Here is a 27,606-nt window from a genome sequence, read left to right on the forward strand (position 1 = left end):
TGTTTTTTTTTCGACCTCTTATTGCCGGCTCGACTGTATACTTTTCTCAAAACTTAGGATAAAGAGTTTGGGGCTCTCCTATCAACTTTTCTTAAAACTTAGGATAGGAAGTTTGAACCATCACCACTGTCGCTGCATCATGTACAGGTGCCACAACTTCTTCCAAGTGTCCTAATGCATTGAAGTTCTAACCTTCAGAAGATTGGATAAATTGATTCTAGAGAAAACACATGGAAGTGTGCTTCAGAAATTATGTGGAAAACTTTCATGAACTAATCTGCATCGAAGTTTTGAAGATGTACTCGTAATCTTTAGGGGACGGGATAACTTCATTCTGAAAACCTCACCACCTTGCCAAAGTATGCAATGGCAAGGGTGGCTTGCCAAAGTCTGCAATGGCAGGAGTGGTAGCAGTGGAGGAGTGGTAGAAATGGAGACTCCTTTCATCTGCACCTGCACCACAGAAGACAAGGTAAGCAAGGTAAGCAACACAGAAGACAAGGTAAGCAAGGTAAGCAACACGAGAACCAGTGGCATAGTAGTTGTTTAGGCAGTATAGCAATGATTTTTCTTGAAATGTTTTTCTTACATTTCTATTGTTCTCTGGAAACGATTTTCCTTCTGGCATCGTATTCTTCTGTGGAAATGATTTTTCTTTCTGGTATTTTCTTGCTGCGTTGTTTTGCAATACATTTCTATGTTTTTGGGGTGCACCCTTTTTTACAGGAAAGAGAGCCTAGAGGAATGCACGTCCTTATTGTAAATTGGTGAATCATTCACCCAATGTCGGTGGACCATAAACCTAGGTAAGGACTTGAGAATTTATATTTCTAGACAAATTGTTAAAGGAGAAAGATAAAGAGAGTTACTTTGGAGTTATAAAATTGTAAGACTCCATTTTGATCACATGGTATTGTGAGGCTAGTAAAATGCAAGAAACAAAAATTCATGCGAATAAGGGGGAAATGTCCTTCGCTATCTAGGAAACTAAAAATTTTTACCCGAGAAATGAGTGAAATGGGGAAGAGTAAAATAACGAAAATTAAATCATTTAGAAATTAAAATAACCATAGAAATGTAGGCATCATGGGCTCGCCCGAATAAGTGGCATCTAATTGCCTTTAGAAATCCATAGGTTAAAATAAAAAAAAATCGTGTAAGCTCGTAGGGCATATTTAAATGTCAACAAAAAACAATACATTCATCGACATGAATACCATGCTAAGAAACCTTTGTACAGTATAACCAAAGGTGATAAACACATGCATGCAGTTATAGTTACCACCAAAAAGAAAAAAACCAGAAAATGCTAACAATTATAGTCTTAGAGCTTGATAGGAGACATAAATATAATAATCTTCATAACAATTTGGAATTTACAGACTTAATTTAGTTCCAACAGTATATATATATGTGTGTGTGTGTGTGTGTGTGTGTGTGTAAAATTTAAGTAGTAGACAACCCATAGGTCAACGACGACCTCGTGAGTAAGTAAGGAAAAACACAACAAAAGAAAAAAAAATCAATTCACAATCACAGAGTGGAAGAATTACATATTTGAATCCTAGTCTAAAAGGAGGTAGGGATGCCATAACCCTCTAAAAAGATGAGAAACATGTTATAAAATTACATATTACAAAGCAATGGAACACATAAAATATTGTAGAAATACAAACACAGAAAATACATAAAACAAGAGAGACACAGATATATGTGGTTCACGTAGTTTGGGCTACATTCACAGAGAAACAACCAATCCTTCTTTTTATATTATCCAGCAAACTGAAGAGATACAACCTATAGCAAATCCGTTGTAACTCCCTCTTTGCTCTCAATCTCCTCTCTCTTCCTCACTTAGAGTACATATATACATAGATGCAATACAATTCTCTCATATATAGCGAAGGGTTGCCTTCTAGGGCAAAAAACCCTAAATTAAACATAACTTCTACCATCAAATCTCCGCCTAATGAACAGTCGAGATTGACTATGAAATTACAACATTTTACAAGGCAATTTTACATATATTCTTAGCTTTGGGGGCGCTTCCGCTGATCCCCCCGCCAGGGAGGGGCTCCGAAAGGTCGCAGCTGCCCCCTCTAGACTCCCCATGTAGCGAATATTTTATGGGCGACGTTACCGCCCTATTACGAACTGGGGTCCAATGTCGTGATCCCTTCGAATACAAAAGATAATCAGGCACCACACCCAGCAATCTCCCACTTGGAGACCGGTTATAGCAACTCCACCGCTACTTCATTTGTTGGACAATGACTCCACTTTGGACCTGGTTGTTTCTCATCTTCTTCATCATACTTGAAGACAAATTGAAACTGATAAGATTCTTAATTTCTCCCTGGTTACACATTTTGTTAACATATCTGCAGGATTCTAGCTAGTGTGTATCTTTCCCAGCTTCAACTGTCCATCTTCCAACACTGACCGTATGAAATGGTACTTGAGCTATATATGTTTAGTCTTGGAAATAAATGGAGAGTTCTTTGCAAGATGTATGGCACTTTGACTGTCACTGTATAACTTGCCCAGCTCCTGCTTCTTACCCAATTCATCCAGAAACCTTTGTAACCAAATCATTTCTTTACTAGCCTCTGTAGTAGCAGCATACTCTTCTTCTGTTGTTGAATGTGCAACAACACTTTGAAGTTTTGAGACCCAACTGACAGCTATTCCACCTACATTAAACACATACCCTGTTGTGCTCCTCTTGTTATCTCTATCACCCGCCATATCTGCATCAATATATCCCTGTAGAGCAATGTTTGAACCACCAAAGCATAATGTTTGATTTGTGGTACCTCTCAAATACCTGAGAATTCACTTCACGCTATCCAATGTTCTTTTCTTGGATTGTTCATGTACCTGCTTACAACTCCCACTGCATGTGCAATATTAGGCCTTGTGCAGACCATTGCATACATTAAGCTTCCAACTGCTGATGCATATGGAACTTTAGACATATGAGCCATTTCTTCCTGACTCTTGGGACTGTCCTCCCTACTTAATTTGAAATGGCTAGCCAAAGGTATATTAACTGGTTTTTCATTCTACATATTAAACCTTTTCAACACCTTTTCTACTTACTCACTTTGAGACAATGTTAATTTGTGATTCTTCCTGTCTCTAGTTATTCTCATACCAAGGATTTGTTTTGCAGCACCCAAATCCTTCATTGCAAATGAATTTGCCAATTTTCTTTTGAGCACATTTATTTCGTGCATGTTAGAACCTACAACAAGCATGTCATCTACACACAATAGCAATATAATATAGCTGCCAACATTTTTCCTTTGAGATAAACATAATGATCAGAGTGACATCTAGTATAACCTTGTTCAGACATAAACCTGTCAAATTTGAGACACCACTACCTTGGAGCCTGTTTTAAGCCATACAAGATCTTCTTCAACCTACACACTAGTTTCTCCTTCCATTTTACCTCATATCCTTGTGGCTGCTGCATATATATCTCTTCCTCCAAATCCCCATGGACAAAGGTTGTCTTTACATGTATCTGCTCAAGATGAAAATCTTCAGCTGCTACTAGACTTAAAATAGTTCTGATTGAAGTCATTTTAACAACAGGAGAAAATATCTCATCAAAGTCTATACCCTTTTTCTGTGCAAACCATTTCACCACAAGTCTAGCTTTATACCTTTTTCTACCTCCATCTTCTTCCTTCAGCTTGTAAACCCATTTATTTTGCAATGTTGTTTTACCTACAGGCAACCTAACTAAGTCCCAAATCTGGTTATGTGCTAAGGAGTCCATCTCTTCTTTCATGGCTTGCTCCCACTTCTTCCTGGTTTCTACCTACACTGCTTCTTCATAACATTCTAGTTCACCAGAATCAGTCAACAATACATAGTATAATGAAGGAGAGTATCGTTCAGGGGGTCTACTTATCATGTTAGATCTTCTAACACCACTTTCAAGTGTTTGAGGTCTTTGTTTTTGTTGTGGTTGTTCTAAATATTGATCATTATGATTTTCAGACACCATCACTTTTTCTGTGATCTCGTCAAGCACTGTGTATTCTTTGTTTTCTTCTTCCTGTTTTTTTCATGTAGCTGATCTTTATACAAAACCTTTTCATTGAATATGACATCTCTGCTCCTAATGATCTTGTGTTTTTCATAATCATAAAAGCGATAATCAAAATCATTAACACCATATCCAATAAAGGTATATTTCTTTGATTTTGCCTCAATCTTTGTTCTATTTTCTTTATTAATGTGGACAAAGGCTTCACAACCAAGAGCCTTTAAAAAAGAGTAGTTTACCTTTTTACCTGTCCATACCTCCTCGTGAATACCACCATCCATGGAACTTGAAGGCCCTCTATTTATTAGATAAACAACAGTATGTACAACATCTGCACAAAATTGTAAAGGTGATCCTGTATGCAATCTCATGCACCTTGCACGCTCCATGATTGTCCTGTTCATCCTTTCTGACACACCATTTTCTTGTGGTGTCCCTCGAACTGTCTTCTCTCTACAAATTCCATTCTATGAATAGTACCTATCAAACTCTTTGCTACAATATTCACCTCCATTGTCTGATCTAAGACACTTCAACCCTTTCCTGTCTCATTTTCAACCAAAGCTTTCCATTTCTTGAAAGTATCAAATACATCAGATTTATTTTGAATACAATAAATCCAGGTTTTTCTGGTTGCATCATCAATAAAAGTAACATAATAATGAGAGCCACCAAGATATGATACCTAAGTAGGTGCCCATACATCTGTATGCACAAGCTCTAATTTCTCTCTCTTCTTTTCTTTCCCAACTCTAAGGAATCTGACTCTCTTCTATTTTCCATAAACACAATTCTCACAAAATTTTAAATCAACATGCTTCAAACGTGGCAAAAAATTTCTTGAGTGAAGAATCTACATCCCCTTCTCACTCATGTGCCCGAGCCTATGATGCCACAATGTTGTATCTTCTCCTGCGTGGTTAAAGCATTAACAGAATTAGAAATACCATTGCATAAATACAATGTACCAACCTTTCCTCCTTTTTTTATTACCAAGGATCCTTTAGTGACCTTTTAGGGTTTATCTGTGAAAGTAGTTACGCAACCTTCACCTCCCAACTGCCGTATTAAAATTATATTTTTCTTCAGATATGGAATGTGCCTTACCTCCTTCAATAGCCACTGATTTCCATTTTGCTATTTTATGAAAATCGTACCAATTCCAATGATTTTACAGGGTTTATCATCACCCAATCGAACTTATCCAAAATCTCCTTAAACATAATCATAAAAATGTTTCCTCTCAGCTGTGGCTTGGAATGAGGCCCCTGAATCTACCACCCATGCATCAATAATATTTTCTAATGAAAGAATCAAAGCATCTTGCAACACATCACCTGTTACATTTGCTTCATGATTATTTTCTTGCTTCGCGTCTCCTTCTTTTCCCTTTTGAGACTTGCAGTCTTCCTTCAGGTGTCCTTTCTTCTCGCATTCGAGAACACTATCCCTCATTTGGACTTGGATCTACCTTTTCTTGAATTACTTCGATATCCAGGGCTCTTTCCTCTTTCCATTTTTCTTCCACTACTATCTGTAGTTAAAGCATTACCTGATGTCTCACTGGAGCTTTTTCGTCGCATTTCCTCGCTAAGGATTGCGCTGACAACATCATAAAACTTTAAAGTACTAGATCTAGAGACATAGTTACTAATTGCCATAACTAAACCATTCTGACTCTCTGGCAATGAGCACAGAAATAACAGAGCCCTAACTTCACCATCAAAAGTTACCCCTACAGAGCTTAACTCACTAGTAACTGTATTAAACTCATTCAAATGTTCAGCAACAGATCCACCTTCTGACATCTTCATATTAAATAAACGCTTCATAAGAAATACCTTATTTGAGGCTAAGCGTTTTTCATATAGTTTGGCCAATGTTTACTTTAAACCCTCTGTTGTTGTTTCCTTTGAAATATTAAACACTACTGATGCCGCTAGGCACAGCCGTATTGTTCCAAGTGCCTCTATGTCAACAATATCACATTCTATGTTTGTCATACTCATCAGCTTCTTTGTCTTTCCACTTAATGGTTGGTACAAATCTCTCTGATACAGATAATCTTCCATCTGCATCTTCCACAACTGGTAGTTTTGGTCGTTGAATTTTTCAACCCTAAACCTACCATCTTCTGCCATTTCTCCCACTCGAACTAGGAACCCTTCTCTCCTACGAGTTTATTAGCCAAATAGACCTTCAGCTTTGATACCAGTTGTTAGAAAATTATATATCACAGAGGAATGGAACATATAAAATATTGTAGAAATATAAACACAGAAAACACATAAACCAAGAGAGACACAGATATACGTGGTTCACCCAATTTGGGCTACATCCACAGAGAAATATCCAATCCTTCTTTTTATATTATCCAACAAACTTAAGAGATACAACCTACAACAGATCCATTATAACTCCCTCTTCACTGTCAATCTCCTCTCTCTTCCTCACTCATAATACAGATATACATAGACATAATAAAATTCCCTCATATATAGCGAGGGGTTGCTTTTTAGGGCAAAAAACCCTAAATTAAGCATAACTTCTATTGTCAAATCTCCACCTAATGAACAACCCAAATTGACTATGAAATTACAACATTTTACAAGGCAATTTTACATCTATTCCTAGCTTTGGGGGCTCTACCCCCAATCCCCCCCCAAGTGGGGGCTTCCAAAGGTTGCAGCCACCCCCCCTAGACCCCCCATATAGCAAACATTTTACGGGTGGTGTTGCTGCCCCATTACAAGCTGGGGCGCAATGTGGCGATACCTTTGAATACAAAAGATAATCAGGCTCCACACCCAACAAAACATGTAGCTCAAGGGAAACCCAGAGAACATCGACCTCCGAATAGGAAATGAGTGTCAAGGTTGCAACCAAAACCTTCTCCCAACTCCAAATAGTTTACCTGAGCTAGAGGGAAAAATCCATAACTTTCATGAAGGGACCATTGAAATGAAAATTAGAGGGAAATGTGCTATCTCAAACCTTGAAGATTTTTTTTTTTATTAATTGACCATAGATGAGAAAATACTTGTGGTTGGTGAGGAGGGTGTCTTCCCCCAATACAAAATATAAACACATATTTTATTGACAGAATGCAAATGGAAAGAATGAGTGAGAAATGCATAACAGAAGGGGAATGGAAAATCCGCAAAAGAAGTGAAATGCTAATTCTATAATCAGAGCATAAACATAACATTCATCAAAGTGGAGGAAAGCTAGAAAACCTAACCTCACCTTAATTATTTCAACTTTATGCATGACGTAGGGTAATTAATCCTCCAGTCCATAACCTTCTATAGTCAAACTCTGTGATATAACCACAAGAAGAAAAAATAATTAAGGAGGATAAAATAACTCTATAACCAAGAAATAACGATATATAGCTTGAAGAATAAACTTAAAACACAAATAAATAATGGGAATCGTAGGATTTACATCCACAAACATACACTGGAAAGTGGTCCAGAGGGCTTAGGGCACCATGGGGACTAGGAAGTGTGTCATCTTGATAGGATGAAACCCCCAAATCAGTAAGAAAATATTTGAAGCGTATTGAGTAAGAAACAATATTGTTCTGTTGAATGAAAATCTTGTAAGTCTGCAAAAATCTTCCACCCATTCCTCTCCTTGTTACAATTTCCTCAATGTTATGCACTTACACCCAAAATGAAGAAGCGAGAAATGCATACACAGTTGTAGTGCAGATTCTAGTTACCAAGTGTCGAGAACCTCTATTCTTCCTGAGGTGGCGACATGAGCTCTAAACTCTATACCTCCAAATGAAAATCACTACATGGATCAGGGGTCATTCCATCTTAATCACTAAGTTTTTGCGAGAGCAAATTGTAATTTTTTGATCTCACATATAAGATTCCAACTATCCCCTTGTGTAACATGTGGTAGCACATGAGAATGATGTGGTCCAGAGGTGTGTGGTAGCATTTGATTTGACACATCATGTGGTCTAGAGGTGTGTAACAGTGTTTGGTTCAACCCACACATTATCAGCTTCTTAAAAAAAAACTTAACCTCATGTACGAACTTACTTGGGAAGTGTGTAAAGGATTTAAAGAGGTAGAAGAGGGGTAGACACATTGTTGTATTCTATCAACATAATTTTTTCATGGAGACTAACCTCACACATGTACCAACACAAGGCTTTTAATGAAACTCTTTATGATTATCAATTCATGCCATAGTTTGAAAAGTTAGGTTCTAGTAACATTAACATCCCGATTAGGGTAAGATAATACTTAGTACCCATATGTAATTTTATATACATTATTAATCACACTACCTTGAGTATCGATTATGTGAATGCTAAGTTTTTGGTCAATTTAATGTTCTTAAATTGCAAGCGTAAATTATCGACGGGAGTTGATAAACTTTTGAAGTGCAAGTGCTTTATATATGCTAGAAGCCTTTCTTTCAGTTTGTAAGATGATGGTTATATTTGTTTTGGGGATTTTCGTTGTTATCTAAGTTCCTATTAGATTAGAGTTAGATTTCTACAAATTAATGAGTGGAAATTAAGTTATTTTTAGACTAATGTACCAGGTCATATCTATATTGAGTATCGTCCTAAAGCATCTTATGTTAATCATTCTATAATTATGAATCTATCTTAAACACCTTGCCGCCATAAGACAGAGTATTCAAATTCAAATGATTTTGAGAGAAAGAAAATGATAATTTAAAAGCTATATGAAAACCATATACAAATTCTAATTCTAAAAAGTATGAAGGTAATCCTCTAACGCTAACTACAAAGTATATACAAGTTCAGATTCTGAAAGCATGGAAACTATATTTTAATGCTGACTGTAATTAAGCAAAAAAAAATTGGAGAAACTAAACCATTAAACTACTGTGAATAAATTCAAGTGAAAATGAAATAATGAGATTTACCTGAGTTATAACGAAATTATGAAATGGCAAAGTAAGGAAACTAAACTAGAACAGAATGACAATGTGATAACAGAAAGTGATAAAATGAAATGAAGTAAACCTCGATTTTCTGCAAGGGCCCTCCGCATACAGTAGTTGTAAATCATGCTCACATATGCATCCAATAACATAAAGGTAACTTTAATTCAGTATGAGAACAAAGGTTTGGTTCACACGATTTCTTCAGAGATTAACTATTACTTCCTTGTTATCATTTACAAAGGATACATATTTATATATAAAATGTGTGCTCAACAATCCGACACTTCCACTCATATAGTTCTTTTAATCACTTCTTATTAAAATTTGAAACTTAAATAGAAAAACCATTATCTCGACATTTTTCTATTTGCAAAGAAACTTAGATAAACCTGATGCACTCACACTTCTTTTGCCATGTTTCTGACTTGTGCCTTTGACCACACCACTGTGTGATTCCTTCAGTGAATTGGGTCGAGTGAATAGGAGGAGATCCATGAGGGGATTGATCCTCAACCACCGATAGGCTTCTTTGCTTCGTTGACATACCAAAACCCTGCAAACCATGGAAATAGTTGCAGATTTGTAAAATAGCTACAAAATCATATTAACTATGTAGCTAACGAAATATTTAACATAAAAATAAGGCACATTAATGAACATGAAAAATAATACATATGAGAGTTTTTTACCTTATCAAAATCTATTGTTTTACTGCTTTTATTGAGTTGATAGCAATGATGAAAAGAGGAAAATGGAGGTAAAAGCGTGTAAACAAAAAAACAGCTATGGAACTCTACATTCCCCCACACTTAAGATTTTCTATGTAATCATATAAAACACAAAATTGATATCTTTGTTGAACTACTACATTTTCTTGGACACTTCTGCTAGTACATCTAACTTCATGCTTTTCACTTTCTTACCAGTCATTTCCATCCTTGGTTTTCTCATGAGGATCTTGTACTTAAAATTTATAACATGTCTCTATAAAACACTATTTTTCTTCTTCAATTTCTTTTTCTTCTTAAACCACAAAGTTAGATGTAAAAGGAGGTTGTCACTCATAGCTATTTGGATTTCACTATGTGCTTTCAAGGCTTCATTTTGATTTTTTATGTACCTATTTAATGTCTCCAGTTCAAAGATTTCCTGTTTGAATACATTGATTACTAGAGGCTCTTGTGGTTCATTAAACTCGACTTCTTCTTCCTCTTGAATTGGAATTGATGTTCTTGATGCATCCCTTTTCTCGAGGGATTCAATATAATCATAAATCTCTTGCTACACAGGATCAATTTCTAGCATTCTTCATCTTGGACTATGAGGAGGTGAAGTTAAAGGTGGTGATGAAACCCTTGAAGATGTTCTTGGAGAAATTCTTGAATCTTCTTCTACCTCTGAGTGTTCTTATGTTTCTTCATCGATATTCTCTATGCTCTTTGAGGGTAATTATTTTGCTAAGTTGAGTCTGGTACTCCTTTCTTAGACCTTCGACAGGGTTCTTTTGAGTTTTCTTCCTTTCTGTTTTAAGCTTATTTGTTTGAGGTGAAATCTGTCTATTTACTGGATTTCTTTCTTCTAACATCTTTTTTGTTTATTTTCTCTAAAATTCTTTTTTGTTTATTTTCTCTAAAATTCCTACAAGAGGGATGTCATCCTCTGACAGTTCCTGTCACTGTTGTGGTTCTTCTTCAAGAGTCCTATCAATTTTTATTTTCCTCCCCCTCCTAGGTTTGCTTCTATTTGGCTGCCCATGAGTGTCTTCCTGAAAGTGATTCCTTACTAAAAATATTTCCGAATTATCACCTATGTTTTGGAGAGGAAATTCAACAAGTATTTTGACTAGACCATGGTGATACATTGTATTATCTATGAATTGAGTTCTCTTTTGAACATTCCCTAACATATTTCTTAGACTATTCAACAAGAAATATGGAAGATTTATCTCATTTTCTTCAACAAAATTCATTAGCAGTTGAATATGATAGAAAAACATACATCCAAACCTTCCTTCATAGGTAATTATTTTTTTATTATTAGAAGCAAATTCCTCCACTTATTTTCTAATGCCATCCTTGGGATGCCCTTCTTGAAAATGGTTGTGTCCATGCCTGGTTTCTTCAAGAAAAACTTCTAATCTTCTATTTCAATTCCTCTATTTTTGAAACATTTTTCTCCAATTCTCGGTAGTCGAGTGGCTTCAACTATAAACAACTATGTCACTATGAATTTGATGTCTCCTATCTCTACTTTGACTCCATGAAAATCGTTGGTGAAGGATTTGGTCATTTCTTTATGGAAGCTATTGAATTTCTCCATAAATTCTAACCATTTCACCTCCTACAAAAATTCTTTTGTCTGTGGATACCCCTCCAAAAATTTCTTCCCTATTGACTATATTCTCACTATCACTCCCATGGCTGAGAAGCTTCATTTCAAAAATTGTTTTTTTTTACAGGGTAGGATGGCATGATAATGTTTTTAGAGCATAAATTTTGAGAGAGTAAGTGATGGAATAATGAGAGCATAGTTAGTGAGGTTATAAGGGATTGAGGAAAAATCTAATAGTTCATGTCATTCATGTTTATGATTTTTGCGATTGCTTCAATGGATCATGATGTGAGTCGGGATATGAGTTATGATGAAAGGGAATGAATGGTGGATTATACATGGTTTTGAAATGACAATATCAACTCTCGGCAATAATGATTTTGATTTTTGGTAATACCATGGATATATAATTCATATATGTAATGCTTTGATCCCTATTATTAAATCAAAGAAGTGCGTACCTTTGAATTGTTTTCTTACTAACCTTTTGTTTCCTTGTTTTTTATGTTGTTCTTCAGGTACTTTTCAATGGAGGGAGTCAACCATTCTTTCAATTGTATAATCCTAAGTTTCTATCAATTTGGTTGTAGAAATTTGTCAGGGCTGTAGAAAATCCGAAATTCTGTAGCCATTTATTTTTAGAAGAAATGGATGCAAGAAAATGGAACTCTAGAAAATGGGATACAAATAAAATTTAAGATGCCAAGAATTATTGGTTTTCACCTTGAGTTTTCTGCATAAACATTCCAATAATTGTTGGTTTTCATGTTTATACAATTGATTTATTATTTATTTATTTATTATTATTATTATTTTCATATATTAAAAAAGAAAATTTAAGATGGAGAAGAAGAAAAAGAATTCTTCACCAACTTCAAATTGGAGTTGTTCTAGAAAATATTTACAAATTCCTCCTTGGTCATTAGCTTATGATAGTTCCTGAGTCGATGCCCATTCACTAAGAGAGGAAATTTTTCTTCATTAATAGTCCTGATTCTGACTACTGCATTATCAAAAACATTTTCAATCCTGCAAGGCCCAAGCCAATGAGTTTGAAACTTTCCTTGGAAATTTTTGAACTTTGAATAAAAAAGTAATTCTAGTCTCCTGGCTGAAATTTTTTTCCTTTGATGTATTTATCATGCCATATGGATCTCTGTTGTTGGACTAAACTAGTCTTCTGGATAGCATCTTCCCTTATTTCATTAGGCTCATTGAGTTGTTCCATTCTTTTCTTTTGTTCTTCTAATAAGTCAAGTCCCAACTGAAATGTTTTCTTGTAGGTCTAAATCTAGAAATCAATTGGAAATAGGACTTGCTTCCCATAAGCAAGTTCACAGTGAGTATTTCCTGTAGTGCTTCTCCATGTGGTATGGTAGGCCCATAAAGCTTTTGTAAGCTTTTATGTTGAATCCCTTGTGTGCAAGTGAAGTGTCTTGGTGAGGATTGCTTCAATCACTTTGTTGGTAGTCTCTACTTTTCCATTTGCTTGTTGATGGTATGGCGTAGATTTCGGATGCTTGATTTTATATTCTTCCACTATATTTTGCACTACTCTGGATGTACATTGATTTCCTTGATATGTTAAAATTTCTCTTGGGACACCAAAATGAGTAAAAGTATCATAAAAAATAAATGAAACTACAACATTTTTAGTAGAAAAAGAAAGTGATTTAGCTTATACCCATTTAGTAACATAATCGGCATGTACAAGAATATATATTTTTTTGTTTTGAAGATGGATTAATTGGTCCAAAAAAATCTAAAGCCTGTTTTTCCAAATGTTTAATGAGTACATGAGGTTTTAGTGGAATTTCAACTGAAGGAAAAAATTTCCCCATTCTTTGATAGATATCACACCTCTTAAAATATTCTTTGGCATCCTTAAAAAGTGAAGGCCAATAATATCCTATGAGAAGGACTTTATAAGCAATTATTTTGTCATAAAAATGACCTCCACATCATTCATCATGCCATGCTATAAGTATCTTAGGTATTTCACCTTCTCTTACACACCTTCGGATGATGAGATCTGGTCTTGTCTTGTATAATTCTTCATTTATCCATGAATAAGATGCACTTGTTTGGATTATTCTTGATTTTTGCTGGGAAACATATAGGAGGGTAACTTCCCTATAACCAAATAATTATCAATATATGCAAACCATGGTGATTTAGTAGATACTGCAAAAAGATTTTCATCAGCAAATTTATCCTCTACAAGTGTGTCATTATTATCGTTTTGAATTCTAGATAAAAAGTCAGCAAATGTGTTTTGTTTTCTAGGTTGGTGCAGAATGGTGATGTTAAATTCTTGTAATAGTGATAGCCATCTTGTTACTCTACCATTAGTAACTGGTTTGTTCATTAAATATCTAATGGAAGAATGGTGTGTATGAACGAAAGTTTCATATCTAGTGATCTAATGTCTGAATTTATTAATGGCATGAATGACAGCTAAAAACTCCTTTTCAGTTAGAATATAATTTAGCTCTACAGGAGTTAAATTTTAACTGGTATAATAAATTGCATAAGAAGTGAGATCGTTTTGTCCTAACACAACTCCTAGAGTTTTGTCTAAAGCATCAGTTGATATATGAAAATGAAATTTCCAATTATGTCCTTTTAAGATAGGTGCCTTAGAGATCTTCTTTTTTAAAGTTTCAAAAGACTTTTGAAAATCAGTGTTCCAACTAAATTCAGAGTCTTGGGTCAGTAATTTGAAGAGTGGAGATGCAATATTTGTGAATTTTTCTATGAATCTTCTATAATATCCAGTAAAACCAATAAAACTCCTAACATCTCATTGACAACATGGGATTGATAATTTGGAAATAATTTCTACCTTAGATGAGTCTACCATAATTCCATTTCCTGAAATATGGTGACATAAAACAATTCCTTCATTAAACATCATAAAACATTTCTCATGAATTAATCAAATATTTTCTTCTTTGCATCTTATGAGAACTTTTTCAAAATTTTTAAGTCCTTCTTCGAAAGAATTTCCATAAACTGTAAAATCATCCTTATACACTTCCACACAATCATGAATAAGATCAGAGAAAATTCCCAGTACTGCTCTTTGGAATGTTGTTGGGGCATTGCATAATCCAAAAGGAAGTACTCGGTAAGCACAAGTCCCCCATGCATAGGTGAATGTGGTTTTGTCTTGATCTTCAGGTGCTACCTGAATTTGATTATTCCCACTAAAACCATCCTAGAATAAGAAATATTTTTTCCTTGCTAATGTATCTAAAACATGATGTACGAAAGGAAGTGGAAAATGATCTTTCAAAGTAGCTTTATTTAATTCCCTGCAATCAATGCATACTCTCCATTTTCCATTTTTCTTAGGAATGATTACAAGGGGTGAAACCCATTGACTGCCCGATATTGGATAAATGAAATTTACATTTAACAATTTCTGAAATTCCTCTTTAATAATTTCCTTTAAGTTTAGATTCATTCTTCTTTGTGGTTGTCAAACTGGTCTAGCATTTTCTTCAATATAAATATGATGCATGCAAGTATTAGGATTAATTCCCTTCATATCAATGTATTCCCCTGCATATGCAGAATAATGTTTTTGTAATATTTCTACCAGTTTCCTTTTCTGTAATTCTTCCAGGTTTTGGTTGAAATTCAGAATTTTCCCTAGAATATTTTCTATTGAAGAGTTTCCAAATTTTTCCACTCAATGTAAATACATTTGTCTAGATGATAGATATTCAATATTATATTGTTTTTGAAAATTCTAACTATTGTCACAATATAAATAGGGTTCATTATTTTCTATCGAATTTTAAATTTGATCCTCTTAATTTATTTGTGCAATAGTGAAACATGGTTGTATATCATTATCATCATCTATCCATTATTCATTTTCTACTTCTATCATTGTTTTTGCTAGTGGGTACAATGTAAATTTATTTGTTGAACTTCCATCTGAGATAAAGATGTCACCTAATCTACAAATGATAAAAGCATCGAATATAGTTAACCATGGCCTTCCTAAGATTGACGGATGTCCTCCTATATTATTCTTGGGTGTTAAAATCATGAAATCAACAGGATATTCCCAAGAATATATATATATATATATATATATATATATATATATATATATATATATATATATATATATATATATATATATATATATATATATATGAGAGAGAGAGAGAGAGAGAGAGAGAGAGAGAGATAAAACCATTAGGTTTAGTTACAGACCTATCTGCTAATTATAACAATGTTGGTGTATATTGAAGATTAGGAAGCTTCAATTTATCCATAGTTTGTTTGCTCACTATGTTTACAGTTGCTCCTAGATCAATCGATGTGTTTGGTATTTCAGTTCCATTGATGTGTGTTTTCACAATGGGGCTTCACAGATCTAAATATTTTTTAATTGTTGTCTTCCCCATCATGATATCTGCAATTCTCTCGACTATTTTAATACTTTTTATTTCTTTTCTTTTTCTTTATCAACCTCGAGTAGTCAATTCCTTAATTGCTTTTACAAAAATAAGTATTTATTTTATTTCTTGTAATAAAGGAATTTTTATACAGACATTTTTTATTTCATCTAAAATATCATAATCAAGTAATATGATTTGTTTTTCTAATCCTTTATTGATTTTAAACCTCCTAGGAAAAGGTGCTCTTGAGACAGATACTGAAGGTTTTTCTATAATAGGAGTATTATTAGAATGTATAGGACTTTTTTCTGTTTCAATATTTTCTTTTTTTTCAGGAAGGGAAATCTCTTCTTCAGATTCATTATTATATTTTTGGGAATTCTTTTTTGTTTCCTAATTAACAACACATGCTTTCTTCCCTTCTAATACTTTACCCAATCTTAACTGAACATTATTAATATCTAATGGATTTATCATATAAGTTTGAGGGTTCTATCCTTATAAGTTTTAAATAGGTTGTGAAGTTTTACTGTTTGTATTTTGGAGTGGTTGAACAAGTAATTGATTTAGTCTTTTTGGAAATGGAAAAGAAAGTTGTGGATTCACATTTTTAGCTTGAGCTTGAGGTAACTAGTTGGTTTGAGGGAAGTATTGTGATGGAAAATTTGGATAAGGTGGCGGATATTGTTGATATTGAGAATATTTTCCATAAGGATTTTTCCATCCTTGATTCCAGGATTGTGGTTGAGCCCAAGGCTTCCATCACATAGGTGGATTCAAATTATTTTGGGAATATCATACAAATTATTGAGGATTAAAACCTTGAGTTTGATTTGTTTGAGTATTTTTCCATGGTATTTTGGCAATAAAGTAAAGAGGGTCTACTTGATTTGGAATTCCTTCTTCATTGAACACAGCCTTAAGACCTGGTATAGAGGGACATTATTTTGTATCGTGATTTTATGCACATATAACATAGGTTTCTGTGCTTTTTAAATCTAAAGGACATTCCCTCAGAGCATGTTTTTTTCTACACCTACGACAAAAGATGGAGAATGCAGCATTTTTAGCTTTATGCTTGTTCTGTATTTTAAGGGTGTCAGTTTGCTCACTAGGACTCCCCTAAAATATTTGTCTTAAAATTTATCAAGCAAACTGCCTAATTCTGCCCTACTTACTATCTCGACTGTCGATTTATTTACTCTTGATAAAAGAGGATCCCTTGGAATTTTCCCTATTCTTGCTTTACCTCTTGAAATATGTATAAATAAATCACAAATATATGCAAATGCTAGCTGAGAAATATATCCTTTTTCCATTATATTTAGAAGATAAATCCACTCATATTTAATGGATTTTAGTAAAAGATATCTCAATGTTCCCTCATCGAGATTATTCATTTTTTCCCTTTTGATATTATAAAGAAATCTTTCGACAAAATCTTCAAGATTTTCATCTTCTTTTTGTACCATTTTTAAGAATAAATCTTTAATGCTATGAGGCATACAATAATCCTTGTATTTCTCCCAGAATGCTTCTTTCATTTGTGCCCATTTTATTATAGAATTCGTTGCTAAACTCAAAAACCATTTTAATGTTCAATCCTTTAAGGTGGCAGGTAACAATTCCAGTTTTTGAGCATCATGCAGATAATCATATGATCTACATAATACTTCAAATTCAATGAGAAATATCTCTGGGTCTTCACTTCTTATTCCATGGAAATTAGGGAGGATAGAAGGTGACATGTTTTTCATTGTTAATGTTCTATCGTCATCAAGGATAGGGAATACAAAAGGTTTTGGATCTCCTCTTTCTCTACCTCTACCACCACCTCTTCCACCTCCTCTATTTCCTCCTCCTCCTCCTCCTCCAATCCTATGTTGTTGACCATTGACATTGTGTAATTACCCTTCCCCCTCTTCAACCATGATGGATTTGCCAGACTAAATATCGAGTTCTACAACATGATTATCTAAATTTTCTACTAGTTCTTCTGGTTCCTCTATCAATGATTTGAAGTAGGTTTATTCTTCCTCTTCTTCAATAGGAGCTTCCAACTCTTGATCTAGAATATGTTCCCCAGTTGAATATAGAGAAATTATTCCTGTTGTTGGGGATGTAGGATCTACTTCGATTACAACTTTTGTTGATGAAGTTGGTAAACCTTTAGGTTGGATTTTAGATCTCAAGACTTCATGAAGTCTATATTGGTTGACTATGGATGGAATTAGAGTTTGTGTGGGTGCTGTGGCACTACATGGTCATGGTGGAGTGAGTGATGATGTGGGAATTAGAATTATTCCTTGACCTACAAACCGACCTCTAGAATCTCCTTCCCTATGCATATCATGTTTTTATTTGATTTTTTTTAAGGCTTCTATTTACACCTCCCTGACGATGATGCCAAAATGTTTGGTCAATTTAATGTTCTTAAATTGAAAGAATAAATTATTGACCAGAGTTGGTAAACTTATGAAGTGCAAGTGCACTATATATTCTAGAAGCCTTTCTTTCAGTTTGTAAGAGGATGGTTATATTTTCTTTTGGGGTTTTTGTTGTTATCTAGGTTCCTATTACATTAGAGTTAGATTTATACAAATTAATGAGTGGAAGTTAAGTTATTTCTAGACTAATCTACGAGATCATATCTATATTGAGTATCATTCTAAAACATATTATGTTAATCATTCTGTAATTATGAATCTATGCTAAACACCTTACTGCTATAAAAGAGAGCATTGAAATTCAAATGATTCTAAGAGCAAGAAAACAATCCTTTAAAATCTATTTGTAAATCATATACAAATTTTGATTCCAAAAATCATGAAGGTAATCCTCTAATGTTCACTACAGAGTATATACAAGTTTTGATTCTAAAAGCATGAAAACAATCTTTTAACATTGAAATTAAGTGAAAAACATTGGAGAAACTAAACCATTAAACGACTGTGAAGAAATTCAAGTGAAACTGAAATAACAAGATTTAACTGAGTTATAAGGAAATGATGAAATAGTGAAGGAAACTAAACTAGAATGGAATGACAATGTGATAATAGAAAGAGATAAAATGAAATAAAGTAAACCTTGACTATCTATAGGGGCCCTTCACATATAGTATGTGTAAATCAGTCTCACATATGCATCGAATAGTATAAAGGTAACTTTGATTCAGTATGAGAACAAAGGTCTGGTTCACACAATTTCTTCAGAGATTAACTACTACTTCCTTGTTATCCTTTACAAAGGATACATACTTATATATTAAATGTGTGCTCAACAGTTTGATACCTCTATGCCTACATGCCTTTTAATCAATCCTTGTTCAAATTTGAAGCTTAAACAGAAAAAGTGTCATCTCGATGATTTTCTATTTGGAAAGAAAATCAGAGAAACATGATGCATTCAGAATTCTACTGCTATGTGTTTGACCCGTGACTTTGATCGCACCACTGTGTGATTCCTTTAGTGAATTGGATCAAGTGAATAGGGGGAGATCCATGATGCGATCAATCCTCAACCGCCCATATGCTTATGTGCATCGTTGGCACACTAGAACTCCGCAAACCATGGATATAACTGCAGATTTGTAAATAGTTGTAGAATCATGTTAACTATGTAGCTAATGCAATATTTAACATAATAATAAGGCACATTAATGAATATGAAAAATAAGACACATGATATTTTTTACCTTATCAAAATTTATGGTTTTACTGCTTTTATTGAGTTGATAGCGATGATGAAAAGAGGAAAATGGAGGAAAAAGGGTGTCAAAACAAAACAGTTATGGAACTCTACACTAAGGTTTAAGCACTGGTTGGAGACTAGTAAAACTATTTATCATGAAGAAACAGGGACACATGAGGACTCTAGGAAGGAGTCGAAAGGTATTCAATTCAACTATGATATACTATAAGATTGAAGCTTAATAAATATGTTAGGGAAAAACATTGTACCTATATATTTGTAACTTTCAGATGAATAGGTTACATATTCCACCATGGAGGGGGAAAGGTACTAAACATTCTATGGGAATGCATCAATATGAGGGGTCAAACAATAGCGTTTATAGAACCTTCTTAACCATAAGATACATAACTGCATATAATTTTGAACTAAAATAAAATGGTTATAGATTTGGATTTGGTTATGGAAATTAACATAGACTATGAGAATTGGTGGACCACATTAGTAAGAGAGTTTTTGCTAGAGAGAAAATATAATTAAAAGTACACCCGCTAAGAAAATGCACAAACTATAAAGGTCTCCCTTCATCCATAAATAAAGTGAAACAAATGTGATTCACTGGAGTCACGAATAAGGTTTGGATCATTTAGAGGATAAACTAGGGGTGAGAGTTAGAGTAGTTATCATTTTAACATTAACATAAATGTATTCTTTATATGGTTGTTACTAGTATGTGCGAGGAAATCATAGGTGAAATAGAACAAAAATATTCGAACAAGGGAATCATGATTTCCTATTCCTATCGATAAAAATAAGGGAGCAACGTCTAACTGAATATTTTCACTATGTTTCAATGAAAAAATAAAATATTTGGAGAGGATAGGTATGCAACAAGTGTTATCAAAGCTTTATGTTCAATACTAAGTGTATGGCCAACCCGCAACTACAAGAGAGAAATGGTACGAAATGTATAATAACAGAAGAGGTGACTCCACTCTTAATTCTAGCTGCAGTACAAGGAACAATCTAATTGAATGCAATTTATCTCAGGGACTCAAGGGAAAGAGAAAAAAAATTAAATAATGTCAAGAAAATAACTAATTCACTTTGGCAGAAACTATTGGATTTGACTATTCTGGTTCCAGCTAGAATGTTCATTTTCTCTCTTTGTTGTGAAACTTTTTAATAAGAAAAAAAGTCATTCATTTTGGCAGGAAGTATTGGACTTGACTATTTTTGTTACAGTTAGAATGTTAATTTTAAATAAAAGTTGGATACATTCTTACTGTTTGAACCAGTCTGGGCATGCCATCTCTACTTTACTTATATAGGAAGATGATTCTCCTATGTCCTTACTACAATTTTTTGTATGTAGCTCATGATGGAACATAATATTGGTTTTAATATAACATAACATGTATTCCAAGAAAAGTTAAACATGAAAAATATTATTGATTTTTAATATCTCCAAGTCATGTCTATCATATTCTTGGCTTACTCCAACATAGTTGCACTACTTATAGATGTGGATATGTATCCTACTGGGATGAATGACTATTCCATATTTAAATGACTCTACATTTAGGAAATAAAGGTTAATAGGATTAAATTAAATAAATGTGATGGTGCTCAAAAATCTTCTTGGAATATTGAAGTTGAGAGTGAAGCATTGTCATGTAGTTGAGGAGTTTTGAATTGATAGATAAATCAAACATATTTTATGGTTAGAAGTGGATATAAAATTAGGTAATTCCAATCTTCATAAATTATCATCTCATATGTGTAGTATATGTTGTGTTATCACTATGCTAATATTCCTACAAATTCATTAAATTCGATACGCCCCTGCTCTAGTAGATATTACTATTAAGGAAATAGGATCTAGAATTTTTTCCAACAAATCATAGGTTATGATACTCTTCCTAATTTGTAGAGGAGATTGCCCTATTCGATACCAATTAGTTGTTTTATTTCAATGTTAGGAGAAAAATGTCTGAAATGTCAACTAATATGCAAGGGATATAATAAGTGATGAGTTGAATTTATCTCAATATTTTGATGTAGTCCTATAGATTGAAGCTTTTACGGGGGTCTTCAAAGTTAGATTTGAAATTATATGAATTTAATTAGAATCAAAATAAGAGACACATACTATGATTTAACTTCACTAGATGCAAAAAACTGGACTTGGGAAAATGTTGAGTCAAACATGTGCTAAATTTTAAAAGTGGTTGGAGAGTTTCATACAAACAACTCTTAATTTATTTTATGAAACCCAAAGGTGATAATAGTCGTTCTTTCCAACTTGGATGATATTGTGTCAAATATGATGATATAATATACCTTTTATGACGAATGAGGGTTGATTTGGATGATCATTGAGACATCATTGTCGATATACTAAGACTAAGGGTGTTATATGTATGTGTTGTAGATTGCATATATGACTATTAATAGATGATTTTTGATATAGTTTGTCCAAAATTGCATGTGCCCACACCAAAATTGTAATCATACAGTTTTGGATATTGAAGAGATGATTAATTTCTGACAAGTGGAGTGTGGCACATAGTGTTGATGAGTGCAAAAAGTCACTCTAATCAATGATTCGTTATGCAGAAAATTTTCACTTTAAAGAGAAAAGTGTAATAGAGATGTTTCTACAAGAGAGATGAAGTTTGGATGATGCCTTGGATGAATAATAGTTCGACCAAATACATGTGAATGTTATGGAGAATTTCATAATCATTCTAATTCCAGAGGTATTTTTCAACGTGTATTATTCTTGCATGGTGCACTTGACCTAATTAGACTATGCATAGCATGTTGTTTCCACATACAATTGGTTGGAAACTATGGTGGGTATGATGGTATAGGAGGGTAATATCAAGTTTATAAGTTGACTAGTATTTAGTGTCACGTTCCATGTATTGCCTTATTTCCATTATGTATATTTTTTAATGTATGATGGTAGCCTAAAAATGAGGATTATAATGATAACACTGGATAAAATAGGAATGTAGATGATAAATGCGAGGGTAGCCTAATAGAGTGGCAAAAACTTAATATGAAAATTGTTAAATGGTGCAGTGAAAATATGAAGGAAAAAACCTAAACGACCTAAATTTAACTTTTTCTAGCAATGTATCATTTTAAAATAAATATATACACATAGGAGTAAGGATATATGGAATCGATACTAACATATTGTGTGTTGAAGAACATGGAAATGAAAAAAAAAATACATCAATATACTCAGGAGTAAGATGCATGCAATGCAGACCAAACTCAAGAGAGTGAATTAAAATGAAATAGTGGATAAGGTGATAAAAAAAAGAATAAAAAAAAGTGTGTTGCAGATTTCGGAAATTACCCTTGTCATTAGAACCATGAACCTTAACTATATCAAAATACTACTACATTATCTATGTTGATATTGTGAATTCCTTAACTCTGTCCTCATATTTTCGTCGATTTATGGAAGGGTAGGGAAATTTGTAGCGGGATGATCACAATGGACTTGACTAGGTCCAGCTTGAAATGAAACTGGAGAAATATATGGAAGCAGCTACAATAATATGTATCCTTACACTTAAGTATGCTTACATATTTGATACAATGGTATCAAAGTAATAGCATAAAATAAGAGTATGCAAGTGGTCTAGTAATTATTGTTTCTCCTTTAAGTAGTATGAATTGGATAGTGGAATTCTTTTATTGTAATGTAGCATTAAAGGACCCCCATATCACTTGATATAGATTTGAATAAATATACGAAAAGGATTTAAGATATTGTTGTGTTTCTACATCAATTTTACTAATTTTTTTTGATGCATGTCGATGGTTTTGTTGGGTGCAGGTGGAATACAAAATAGGAAACATGTGCTTGGCATGTATGGAAACATGCTAGAGAAGGATCAAAAAATGAATATAAGGGCATGTTTGATTCATATTTGAGTCATCGCTCAGACTAAGGTAAAGTGGGAGCACTTGATACTAATGAGATGAGTGTAGGAACAAAATACAAGAGGCATTTTTCTTTCCATATTAAGACAAGATGGAATCGAGGGAACAACAAGGATGGTGTTTTATAAAAGGTGGGGGAGTGTAACCCCCCTATGACTTTTCTTTTTAGACAATTACTATTTTTAAATGTTGAACGCTCATGAGAACATGATGCAACTTGTGTCGTGATGAAATTGTATTATTATTGTTAAGTCAATAACTAAATTGCTTGGGAATATTCAGGAAGAGTACTAGAGTGTGGAAGGCTTCTTGGAAGCTTAGGAAAAATTGTGGTGGTCAAGTCTACATGATGGACCTTCCCTAAAAAGTCTCCTAAAAATCCCTTGGAGAAAAATTAAATAAAATCAACATAATGGGAGAGAAAAGTTATGTTGATCACTTAGTTCGAGAGAAATACTAAATAGGGTGGAATAAAGTGTTGCGGGAGAGAAAAAAAAACTTTAGAGAAAAAAAAAATATATATATTTTCTGGAAAGCTAAGACAAAAAGGCCTAAGCTAATGGGCTGGTAGACCATATAAATTTGGACACCGTAAAGGAAAAATATGTTAGGGAAGCAAGGCATAAAAACACCTTGTATCGAATCACAAGAGGTTGTTAATTTGATGGAAAATTTTTCTTTCTCGGGGGGAGTTGCTGGAGACAAATCATGGTTTGGAGGAAAAAATTAAGTGCTAAAAAATTTCAAATCAGGAATTTCAGGTAAATGAAATTTAGTTCATTTTGTATTATGGATTTACATATTCATTTAGTAATTGCATCTCGTTTTACATATTCTAGTTACATGCATTGTCAAATTGATATCATACAAAGCATGTTTACTAATACATGTATGGATGTATAGAGGAGGAAATGGTTGAAAATGATTGTATTTGATCCCAAACATAAATTAATCAAATGGTATTAATAATATCAGATATCACATTTTATTTGGATTTAGATGCTGGTAATTTAGGGACTATGTCAAGATGTGAATTTAACAGAAAATTATATAGAAAATTTGAGTCAGGTCAAAGGGACCTATAGAGAATTTCCAAGAATAAAATTAAGTATTTATTTATATAATTTAGTAGCACAAAAGTGCTCTTTTATGTATATTTGGGAAAAAAAAAGCATATTTTACAGTTTCAATGCTATATACTTTTACTAGGATGCTTATAATTTTTTACGATATGCTACAGCTTAAAAGGTAAGGAAATGAAGATCAACCCAAGAATCTAAGTTCTGTACAAAGAGAGTAAATATGATGTTGAAGGAATAATACATTAAAACCTTATGTGCATTATAAAATGATAGCTAATTTCTAATGGAATGAATGTGTATGCCTAAACGAGCTATACCTAGACTAGTGTTGGCGAGTCGAGAAAACATTGTAATTGCATGAAATAGGTGATAACCTCATAATCGCACCATTGGTCGCATTTAGGGGAGGAAGTAGTTATATTGAATTAATATAAAAAAAATATTGGCGCAAGCACATGTACATGCCAAGCAAATTAATGGAAAAATCCCTCTTTAGTTTTGGACTACGTATATCTTTTGTGCATGTTGTTCTTCTCATGTGAAAGGGAAGAAATTTATATTCCGCTATTAAAAAAAATTAGTATGACCACCTAGAAAAATATATAATGCATTAAGGTATTTAATAAGGTACATGGTAATGGGACTGCTACTAACTAAAAAGCCCGAGTGCATCCTTATTATAAATTGCTGAATTAATCACCCATTTTTGGTATGCCATAAGCCTAGGTAAGAAATTTGAGAATTTATATTTCTAGAAAAATTATTGAAGGACAAAAGATAAGAGAGTTACTTTGTAATTATAAAATTATAAAGCTACATTTTTCTCACATGGTATTGTGAGGCTAGTAAAATGCAAGAAACGAGAATTTGTGCGAATAAGGGAGGGAATATCCTTACCAAATATATAAATAGGAAATTAAAAAGTTAAACCCCAGTGAAGAGTGGAATGGGGAAGAGAAATAACCAACATTAACTCGTCTACAAATTCAAATAACAAAAGGAATGTATGCATCCTAGGTTTTCCTACACAAGTGGCAACAAATCAGCTTTAGAACCCATAGGTTAAAATAAGAACAAATTGTGTAAGCTCATAGAGAATATTTTAATGTCAACAGAAAATAGTACATTCATCGACATGAATACCATGCTAAGAAACCTTTGTACCGCATAACCAAAGGTGATAAACACATGCACACAGTTATAGTTACCGTCAAGAAAACAAAAACCCAGAGTACTTGAAATTACTAAGAGTTAAAATCTTAGAATTTAATAGGAGACATAAATATAATAATCTTCATCAAACTTTGGAATTTACAAACTCAAATTAACTCCAACAATAGAGATATATGAATCATTACAAATTAATGAGGATACAGGCTAAAAGGCCAACTAGGACCTCGTGAGTATTCCAGGAGAACAAAAACAAAATAGAAGAAAAATGACTTCATGAACACATAGTGGAAGAATTCATATTTGAATTCTAGTATAAAAGGAGATAGGGACACTCTAGCCCTCTGAAACCATGAGTAGCATGCAGCCCAAGGGTAATCCGGAGCATACCAACTTGCAAATAGCAACCGAATGTCAGGGTTGTGAACCAAATCCAGCTCCCAACTTGAAATAGTGTACCTGAGCTAGAGGGAAAAATCCATAGCTATCATGAAGGGACCAGGGAAAAGAGAATTAGAGTGAAATGTGTTATCTCAAATGTTCAAGAAAAAAAATTATTAATTGAGCATAGGTGATAAAATACCTATAGCTAGTGAGGAGACACGTGAGGATGGTGTCTCCTCCTTGTACAAAATATAAACACATATATTATTGACAGAGTATAAATGCAAAGAATTAGAGAGAAATGCATAATAGAAGGGGAATGGAAATATGCAAAAGAAAAGAAATGCTAATTCTCTAACGAGAGTGCAGACATAAAATTCTTCGAAGTGGAACAAATCCCGAAAACCCAACCTCACCTTAATAGTTTCTAATCTATGCACAACATAGAGTAATTAATCGTCGAATTCAGAACCTTCTATGGCCAAACTCTATGATATAACCAAAATGAGAAAAAAAATTTAAGGAAGATAAAAAAAAAAACTCTACAAACACGAAATAATGATATATAGAATGGAAGAAGAAAATTCAAATAAAAAAATAATGGGAATCATACGAGTTACTCCATAAACTTCTGTTGGAAGGAATTAGAGAGGAATTAGGACATCATGCGCACTAGGTAGCTTGTCACGGAGAGGATGAAACCCCTAAATCAGTAAGAAAATATTCGAAGGTTCTCGAGTAAGAAACAATAACTATATTTGGACTAAATATCTGGTATGTCTACTAAAATATTCCACCCAATTCTATTCGTGTTCCAAATTCGTCATGGTTATCGACTTACACCGAAAAAGTAGAAGTGAGAATTCCATACACAACCATAGTAGAGATTCTAGTTACCAGGTGTTGATCTCCTCTATTCATTCTGAGCTGACCACATGAGATCTGATAACTAAACCTCCAATTAATAATCACTACAAGGATCACGTGTCATCCCACCTTAATAAATAGGATTTTGCGAGAGAAAATTCCAACCGTTGGATCTCACAGATAAGATTCCAACAGTGCCCTTATGTAACACGTGGTATCACTTGAGCATCACGTGGTTGAAAGGTTTGTGGAAAAATTTGATTCAACATGTGACATGGTACAGAGGTGTGTGGTAGCATTTGGTGTAGGGGATTTAAATTCTTAAAAAAAAAACTTACTCTCATGTACGAACTTACATGGCAAGTGCGTAGGGGATTTAAAGAGGAAGAAGAGGGGAAAACACATTTTTATGGTTGATCATCATAAGATCTATATCGAGTATGACTAACTGCATACATTTACCAATTCATGCCATAGTTCAAAAGGTTAAGTTCTAGTAACATTAACAATTCGATTAGCGTAAGATAATATGTAGTACCCATATGTAATTTTATATACATTATTAATCACAACACCTTTAGTATCCATAGTGTGAGCACTAAGGTAAAAGCACTAGTTAGATACTAATACAACCATTGATCATGAATAAGAGGGATATATGAGGACTTTGGGAAAGAGTTAAGAGACAATC

The sequence above is a fragment of the Pinus tabuliformis genome, chromosome 2_2 (genome assembly GCF_031772625.1).
Source record: "Pinus tabuliformis cultivar Carrire ecotype Pingquan chromosome 2_2, CPIR1, whole genome shotgun sequence".
NCBI lineage: Eukaryota > Viridiplantae > Streptophyta > Pinopsida > Pinales > Pinaceae > Pinus > Pinus tabuliformis.